We start from the raw sequence: 10,034 nt of genomic DNA on the forward strand, positions 1-10,034 counted from the left end.
GTGATAAGTAACAGTCAGCATGGATTTGTAAAGAACAAATCGTGTCAAACCAACCTGATAGCTTTCTTTGACAGGGTAACAAGCTTTGTGGATAGGGGGAAGCGGTAGATATGGTATATCTTGACTTTAGTAAAGCTTTTGATATTATCTCGCATGACCTCATTGTGACAATGCGGTTCTGGCGGAACCCAACTGAGAGTGCCAACTCAGGACAAATTGCTCAAACAGGGCAGTTGCAGCCCAAGGCTGGGGTTTTTCCACCTCTAAGGCAAACCAAACCAGCCAGACTAAGAGGACTTCGGTCTCACCCCCTGGCTAACCGCAAGTCTCACAAGCAATCTCCTTAGACACCCCAGTTTCCCAGTATTACCACCAGTGCCACTTGTTATGGGGACAAATGGTTATGAAAACCAATACCCCAGTAAAAGAAAAAGGTTCTCCTGATCCCAAAGGACCAAGCCCCAGATCCAGGTCAATATACAAATCAGATCTTACCCACAAATCACGCTGCTGCCAATTCTTTAGAATCTAAAATCTAAAGGTTTATTCATAAAAGGAAAAAGATAGAGATGAGAGTTAGAATTGGTTAAATGGAATCAATTACATACAGTAATGGTAAAGTTCTTGGTTCAGGCTTGCAGCAGCGATGGAATAAACTGCAGGTTCAAATCAAGTCTCTGGAATACATCCCCCGCTGGGATGGGTCCTCAGTCCTTTGTTCAAAGCTCCAGCTTGTAGCAAAGTTCCTCCAGAGGTATGAAGCAGGATTGAAGACAAGATGGAGATGAGGCATCAGCCTTATATAGTCTTTTCCAGGTGTAAGAACACCTTTGTTCTTACCGTGGAAAATTACAGCAAAATGGAGTCTGGAGTCACATGGGCCAGTCCCTGCATACTTTGCTGAGTTACAAGGCGTATCTGCCTTTTCTCAATGGGTCCATTGTATAGCTGATGGTCCTTAATGGGCCATCAAGCAGGCTAGGCAGAGCTAACACCATGTTGTCTGGGATGTCACCCAGCAGCATAGCCTAAGTTTGAAATGCAGATAGTATAGAGCCAATATTCCTAACTTCAACTACAAAATTGATACACACATATAGACAGCATAATTATAACCAGCAAACCATAACCTTGTCTTAGACACCCCATTTGACCCCCCCTTTACACAAGATCTGGGTGCCACTACAGGACCTTGGTTGCAACAATGATCTATATGGTCCCAGAGTATATCAATAACGTCACACTCATAAACAAACTAGGGAAATGCAACCTAGATGGAGCTACTCTAAGATGGATGCAAAGTTGGTTGGAAAACCATTCCCAGAAAGTAGTTATCAGTGGTACACAGTCATGCTGGAAGGGTGGGATCAGTTTTGGGCCCGGTTCTGTTCAATATCTTCATCAGTGATTTAGATAATGGCATAGAGAGTACACTTATAAAGTTTGTGGACGATACCAAGCTGGGAGGGGTTGCAAGTGCTTTGGAGGATAGGATTAAAATTCAAAATGATCAGGACAAACTGGAGAAATGATTGGAAGTAAATAGGATGAAATTCAATAAGGACAAATGCAAAGTATTCCTTCCTAAATGGAGTAATCAGTTGCACACGTACAAAATGGGAAATGACTGCCTAGGAAGACGTACTGTGGAAAGGAATCTGGGGGTTACAGTGGATCACAAGCTAAATATGAGTCAACAGTGTAATACTGTTGTAAAAAAAGAAAACATAATTCTAGGATGTATTAGCAGGAGTGTCGTAAGCAAGACATGAGAAGTAATTCTTCCGCTCTACTCCACGCTGAGTAGGCCTCAACTGGGATATTGTGTCTAGTTCTGGGCACCACATTGCAGGAAGGATGTAGACAATTGGGAGAGAGTCCAGAGAAGAGCAACAAAAATGATTAAAGGTCTAGAAAACATGACCTATGAGGAAAGATTGGGGGGGGGGAAGGGTGTGTTTAGTCTGGAAAAGAAAAGACTGAGAGGGGACATAACAGTTTTCAAGTATGTAAAAGGTTGTTACAAGGAGGAGGAAGAAAAATTATTGTTGTTCTTAACCTCTGAGGATAGGACAAGAAGCAATGGGCTTAAATTTCAGCAAGAGAGGTTTAGTTTGGACATTAGGAAAAACTTCCTAACTGTCCTGGTGGTTAACCACCGGAATAAATTGCCTAAGGAGGTTGTGGAATCTCCATCATTGGAGATTTTTAAGAGCCAGTTCAACAAACACCTGTCAGGGATAGTCTAGATAATACTTAGTCCTGCCATGAGTGCAGGGGACTGGACTAGATGACCTCTCAAGGTCCTGTCCAGTTCTATGATAAGGAGAGGGAGATGCACCAAGATATAATGGGGCTTCTCCGGCAGCAAACACAGATGCTGCAGTCTGTTGTGGATATACAGGTACAATAACTCCAGGCTCACCATCCTTTGCAGTCCACGGAGAATGCCACTATAACACCTCCCTCCACCCACCTCAACATTTCACATGGGTTCAGGGGCTACATCCCTACTCCTACCAGTCCACAACAGGGGATATTGAGGACAACCACAGCTTCATATACATTGACCTGTGAGAACCATGGTTGCTGGATGTACAGCTACAATGGGCATGAATATTCCTTCCCATTCTCTAAGCTTTGTTCCATACATTTATTAAGGTTTAATGTATTTGCTTTAAACTTGAAATTAAAAAAAAAAGTTATTACTCATTTTGTGCCCCATTGCCCTTGGCTGGCCCCTCACTGACCCTTCCTCTCCCCCCCCACCATGCCATGCCCCATTGCCTCCGGGGGGCCCACAAATATGTTTGGGGCCAGGCCCCCAAAAAGTTAATCTGGCCCTGACTCCACCTCCACCCTGGTGGCAACTTTCTCCCCTTTGCTTCACAGATATTATGCAGCACATAGCAGGCAGCTAGAACCATTGGGATTTTTTTCACTGAGATCCAGCCTTGTCAGTAAACAACGCCAGCGCCCCTTCAGTCTACCAAAGCCACATTCAACTGCTGTTCTGCACCTGTTGAACTGGTAATTGAATCTTTCCTTGGTGCCGTTGACGTGACCAGTGTTCAGCTTCATGAGTCATAGGAGTAAGGAGGAGGCTCGGTCACTATTGGCATTTCAAAATCACCAGTGGTAATCTGCCCATCCTGAAAGAAAGTCCCTTCTGCAGCTTTCTGAACAGTCCTGTGTTTTTAAAGATGCGAGTGTCATGTACCTTCCCTGACCTGCTAACACTGATGTTGATGAAGTGTCCCTGGTGATCCACCAGCGCTTGCATAACCATAGGAAAATAACCCTTTCTGTTGATGTACTATGTGGCAAGATGGTCTCGGGCCAGAATAGGGATATATGTGTTGTGTATCGCTCCACCACAGTTCAGGAATCCCATTGCTGCAAACAGGGCCAATCCGAGGGGGGGCCGGGAGGGCCATTTGGCCTGGGCCTTAAATTCAAAGGGGGTCTCAAATTTACACACTTGTTAATTTTTTGGCATTTGGTAAGTTTCGCAACTTGTTTTTATGCACATCCCTATCGGACCAAAATGTGACACACACTCTCAGCTTAGAGCTGCAAATTTAAGTAAATAAGAGATGTGATTTGGTAAAAGACATAATTTTGTTAACTGATATAGATGTCATATTAAAGAGTTTAAAATGTTTATAAATATTAATAAAAATATATCGGTTCTGATGGCACAAGATTAGACGATGATGAACGTGTCCTCTCAGATCAGCTGATTATATAAACAGACCACAACTAGCGGCTGGTGCTGGATCAAGTGCGTGTTGAAAGGTAGAGAATTGTTACATTTTAATGTCTTTATAGTTTTACGTCTAGTTGACTAAGGATTTATTTATGTGTGAGAATTCCTCATTATCTTCATATGGGAGCTAAAAGAGGTGACTGGCTGGTTGTGCCCTAGCTTGGTAGCTTGGCCATCATCACAGGCTTTCATAGTCTATAGGCCCAGATTCAAGGTGAAAATTTTAGGACAATCTTGTACAGTGAGTTTCGTGAGGACACACGTTTGAAATTTTTGGACATTATCCCTCTGTCTATACCCATGTCTGTGTTTACTATATATATGTCATCCCTTTGTCTCCAGCTCAGCTTTGTGGGACTGGGTGGGCTGTGCAGACCGAGTCGCCCTCTCGCTCTTAGAGGTGGCTGGTTTCCCCACTCCCACCCTGCTGCAGGGCAGAGGCCCACTGGTGGTGTGGAAACCAGGCACTGATGCTATCCCTGCTCTGCTGATGATTGCGGTGCCCAGTGCATTTCACCAGCACTGAAACCCTCCCCTCCTTTTATCGAATGCCCCCTGGAGTGAAAGCTCCCCGTGTCAGTGAAACGCCTGGGTGCATCTCCATGGCTGTCCAGCAGGGGAACTACCCGACCTTCAGCTACACCTTCCCCTCCAGTGCTTCATTCAGAACCCAATACGTTGGTGAGACTGAAGCCAGAGTCAGGCCTGATCCTGCGCTGCGAACAGGGCTTCCAGTTCCCAAACCTCCGATTTTAGCCGGGATGGAGCAAGGGGAAGCCTGCCTGCCGAAACCCACGGGGGCTGGACTGAGAACCAGCCAGGTGAGAATGACTAACCGGGGCAGGACTGGCCAGACCCAGAGACCACTCCGACTGAAAACAAAGAACACTGGACGCTTGGGACGATCTTCCCCGTTTGTCACGGATAATGGCCAAGAGCAGCTGCAGTGCCCCAGCCGGTTGCTGTAACAGCCGGAAGGACTTTGTGAACGGGACCGGCTTCCTGGGGCCTATCCAGCACTCTGTCCTGTGTGGGACTCGGGTAAGGCATCTACACGCCATGGTTTTCAGAAGTGGCCACTGAGCTTTTGATGCCTTCATTTTGCGATGCCCAGCATGGGCCAGATTTCCAACGGTGCTCAGCACACCTAGCTCCTGTGGTCCTCCGCTAGGGCCGGGCCTGCCCACCATTCCGAACGCGGGCCCCCAAAAGGACAGAGGTTGTGAAAACAAACTGGAGAAGATCAGTAGGGGCTAAAAACCTCCCCGGGGAGGGTGCAGAGCTATGGAGCTGGCAGGTGGGTGCAGAGTTTAGTAGGTGATGGTGGGGTGAAGGGACCCCTCTTTCCCCCTTGCAGGGGTGGTCCCACGGTCTGGTGCTGGTGTGATGGAGACATCTCTAGGCAGCTGCCCCAGAGAGCATTGGAATTAGCTGTGGATGCCAGGAGCAGCCAGGTTCCCAGCTCAGCTGTGACTCAAGATCCGCTGATGTCTAAATTAGACACTGAGCTGCCCTGGGCCCTCTGCTCCACCCAGGCGCCAGGTGACTTTGCTGGGGTGTGACTGCAAACGGCCTGTGAACTGGCTTGTGCGTAGGCTCCCAGCCAGTGGGGATGGAGGGGGAACCCACCGGGGCCCGTTCGCATTTCACAGGATGGGGTCAGTTACAAGTGACGCTCTGCGACGGGTGTGAAATGGTGTCGTTCTGTACAGCTCAATGGATCTGGGCGGATATACCCCAGCTGAGTAGCTGTGGGGTGGGGGTGGGGAGAGGCAAGACACAGTGGTGGCGGGGGGGCGGGGCAGCATTGTCCCCTTTCGCCCTCCTGCTAGCTCCTATCCGGCTTCATTCCCCTTCCCTTATGTAAATTACAGCCAGGTTTATGTCCCTTCTGGATTTGGTCCATTGGTCTAGGACCTCTGTGGCACAACTGGCTACCGGGGGATCCCAGTGCGAACACTGGTCAGTCTTTGTTCATTGCTGTTTCCCTTTGTCGCGCTCTCCAGACTTTACTGTTTGCTTTTGTCCAGCAGGGGTCAGTGTGGCCAGGAGCAGTGCTCAGGCAGACGGGGCTGGGAAAGTGAAATTGCTCACGGTGTTATCAGGAGGGGCCACGCCCCAGGACCCCAAGGCAGAAAAGCCTCCCAGGCCGAGAAGGCAGCCCAGGGGCCCGCGCTGCGCAGTACCAGAGGCTCCCCAAGAGGGGATGTGCTGCCATGAGACGCAGGCAACCTGGACAGGAGAACAAGGCTGGGCCCGTGTGGAAGGGGCTCCGAGTGCCCTGTGCCACCCATCAGACCCCGGCAGGCACATGCTGAGAAGTGGCACCTCTTCAGCTAGCAGAGCGGGCACAACGGCGCGTGCGTGCCCTTCGCTTGCACCCACTGGGCCCCAGCAGTGCCCCAGCACCGCAAGGGCTTCGGCCACAAGCCGCACCTGGTGGGCCACAGCAGGGAGCGTCCCTGCACCCACTGCAGCCGGAGCTGCAGCCGCCGGTCGGCCGCGCTCACCCCCCAGGCCAGCTAATGGGCGACTGCCCCTTTGTCTGTGCCAGCTGCATGTGGGGCCGCATCGACAAGCAGCCCCTGCTCTACCACCAGACCACTCAGGCAGGCCAGAGGCCCGTCGCCAGTGCGGCAGCAACTTCAGTAGCAGAAGCAGGTGGCTGAGGCACCCAAGATGCAGAGACAACCTGCTTCCCTTTCCCACGACACCCCAGGAGGGATCCCGCCAGGCCTGGCCCTCTCCAAAGGCTGCTGTCTCGGGAGGTTCCTGGCATCCACCTCTGAACGCAGGGGCCTTCAGTGCTAGACGCCTGCACCTCTGAGGCTGGAGATCTAGGGCTGAGTCCCCAGCGGACTGTCGTAGCTCTCTCATGAACCTCTTATGTGGACCAGCCACTAGTGGGAAGAGCCATATATCCCCTTCGTGTTACAAATGTGCCTTGGGGCATGCAGGAGCACGTGGTTCGAAGGCAGCATCACCGGCCTATGAGATGTGGTCAGGGCTCCTGGCAGTTGGGGGGGTGCCAGTCAGGGACTGGGGAGGACAGGACAGGGTGGGATGGGGAGGGGATTCACTGGGTGCAGGCCAGAGCAGCTGGTTGGAGAGATGACAGGAGCAATGTCTGGGCTCGGGGGAGCTGGCTGGGTTTAGGGAAGGATGACCATGAAGAACGTGGGAGGGAGGAGAAGATGGAAGGTTCCTCTAAGCAGCCAACCTTTAGGCTCACATCCAGACCAATGAGTTGATGTGGCTGGAGAGGACAGGCCAAGGAGCTCGCCCCAGTCCCCACGGTGAGCCAGTAACCCTCCGTAGCTTCCCCAAGGAAGGAGGCTCGGGAGGCGCACTGAGCACGGAGGTGATCGCCCAGGTACGCCCTTTGGGGAGCAGTTTGATATCTTGGGGGCAGGTTCTTGAGCACATCAGTCCCTGCTCGACACCGTTCCCCACACACCTTCACTGCGTGGGGATGCTGGGCCGATGACTGACCGTGAGAACAGCACTGGCCCATGATAGCTACTGCGTATTGCATCCAGTGACAGATGCTCCCCGTCTCCTAGACGCCCCCCCGGGCACTGGCCACACGAGCAAACAGGCTGTGGAGTCCAACAGCCGCCACCTGGTCTCTGCCAGCGAGGCAGCCGCTAACCACGCCCAAGCCCTGCCCGGAGGGGGCCCAGGGGGTTACCAGCCCAGGCCTGCAGGAGCGGCTGCACTGCCAGGCTGGGCGTTGACAGAAGGTTTTGTCCTCCCCAGGGTTTTCGTGGCTCTGCGCGGTGGCCTGGGCCGCAGCTTCTTCCGCCAGGAGGCTTGTGACACACGGAGGGCGGAGGATGCCGTGGCAGACGGAGAGCGAAGTGAGAGGCCGTTGCTAGGCTACGGTCCAGGAGAGCTCTCCAAAGCATCAAGCGAATGAGCTCAGGAGGTGGCCGGGGCGGCACATGGGCAACTGCCCCCCGCCCAGAAATGGCAGTAAACTAAAGCCACCTTCGCCCCTGTTCTCTGGGTCCAGCCCAGCTGGGAAGTAGCTTCCCGGCTCTCCAGCTGCCATGACGGGACCACACTCTCTAGGCCCAGCCTGCAGAATAACTCCACCAGGGGACCTCCCAGAGCAAGGGCCTTATTTGCTATGGGCAAAGGGGGGCAGCTGCCCCCCCACCCTTGGTTTGCCCCCATCACCTCCCCCCAAGACTTGTCCTAGGCCTATATCTTCCTCTCCCCCACCCCCACTTTGCCAGCCACAACAGAAGCCCATATACTGCCCTATAGGCCGACACAGCTCTGCCCCCACCCCCCACCCCGAATTTTTCTGAAATGACGCCCCCGTCCAAATAAAGGAGTGGGAAGGTAAGGACGTAGCGCTACCCCTGTGGAGAGGCTGGCAGACGCATCGAGCGGGACATTGGTCCTGCTCCGTCCTTCACGAGCTAGGCAAGAAGCTCCCAGGAGGCTCTCGCCATTGTAAATATGTGAAGAACCTTTAGCGTGGTGGGTCGCTTGGGCCAGGAAACGGGAGGGTACGTCTGCATGGCAGTCAGGAGGGGTGACAGCAGCATGTGGGAGCGTACCCCAGCTCGCTAAAAATAGGACTATAGCCATGGGGCACGGGGGGGCAGCGTGGGTAGCCACTCAAATACAAGCCAGGCCTGGGCCTACAGACGCTCTCGGGTGTACCCTCAGAGAGGCAGGAGTATACCAGGAAGCTCAGGAATGAACCCAGTGCTGGAAATACCAGTTTAACATGGGGAGAAGGCGTCCAAATGGCACTTGCATTCTTAAAACCTCAGGGTGCCCCGTTCCGCTTAGGGTGCCCAGCTAGACTCGGGGTGCCCAGTTCTGCTCGGAGCGCCCAACTGAGGGCGGGGCAGGGCCCTCGGCTAGTAACAATCTCTCTGAGCCCGGGATGGCTTCCATCCATGTCTGATTTTCTCCAGATTTCTTATTAACCAAAGCTGGCCTGGCCCACGTCAGCTTGCCTGAGCAGAGCGGCAGGGAGGGACAGAACACAAAGCCCCTTTAGCCAGTCTGGCCAGAGCATCTGCGTCAGTAGGAGCCAGGGAGCCGGCTGGGGTGTCTGGCCGTTGGGGCGTCCTGGGTGTCTGGCCCAGGAGTGTAGCTAGGGGGGGTGCAGGGGGAAGCAGCTGCTTCCCCTCAGCACATTTTCCAAAAGCGGTGCCTTAGTTAGGGGTTACCATGGCGCCAGCGGGTGGGGCCCACGCTCCGCTCTGAAGCTTGGCCTGCCGGGCCGGCGCTGGGCTCCTGCAAGCAAGGGGGGGGGCAGGGGCTGGTCCCTGCGGTGGGGCGGGGCGGCGCCGGGCACAGGAAGCGGAAAGTGGCAGCGCTAGCAACTGCAGCAGCGGGGCTGGTACCGGGAGCAGCATGGAGGGGCCGTGAGAGGTGGGTGCGGGCGGCCCGGCTCCCCCGCCGGGGGCTCCCCTTGCCCGCCGCGGGGCACGGGCTCCACCTCTGCAGCACTGCCCGCCGCGGGGCTGGGGCTCTCCCGGGGCTCTGCCCTGCACGCGCCCAGCACCCCCGGGGCTGCTCCTGCCTCCCCAGGCTGGCCCCAGATCTCCTCCCCCGGGGTGCTGGGTCCTGCTGCGGCTTGCGCCCCTCTGCCTCCTTCGTGGGGCAGGCAGCCCCAGGGGGTTGAGGCCGTGCCACCCCTTCCCCACCTTCCCCCTCCAGCAGCCCCCGCACCGCCCTGCCAGGCCTGTTCAACCCTCGGCCCCACCGAGTCCTGCCCTGCCTCATGCAACCCGCCCCTACCGTGCAGGTGCAGGGGGCGGCCCGGCCCGTGGGGGACTGGGGGAGCCACAGCAAAGCCCCGCCCGCAGCTGGTGCAGGAGACGAGCCTGGCTCTCAGCCCAGGCTCCGGCATCAGCCTGCAGCAGGGAGCGGAGCCACCCCCGCCAGCTTGGCTCAGCCCTGCCCCACTCTTAAAGGGACATGGACCCCACCGTGGCTCGGCCTGGCCCAGCCCGGGGCACGTGGGGGTGTCAGAGTGCGTGCAGGGGGCACCAGGGAGCCTGCAGGGCACTGGCAATAGATGGGTCTGGGGGGGATCAGGTGAATGCAGAGGGGTGGGTTACATGGGGTATCCAGGAGGGTCGGTATATGGGAGTATCAGGGTGCATGCAGGGGGCTTTGGGGCACGAGTGCCCCCAGCACTGCGGTGCACTGGTGCAGGTGGGGCGCTGCAGGCCTCTGTTTAACATGCCCTGTGCTGAGTTCCCATCGCTAGCATTGCTGGTGCAGGTCTTGG

This window comes from Trachemys scripta, chromosome 2 (assembly GCF_013100865.1).
Source record: "Trachemys scripta elegans isolate TJP31775 chromosome 2, CAS_Tse_1.0, whole genome shotgun sequence".
Taxonomy (NCBI): domain Eukaryota; kingdom Metazoa; phylum Chordata; order Testudines; family Emydidae; genus Trachemys; species Trachemys scripta.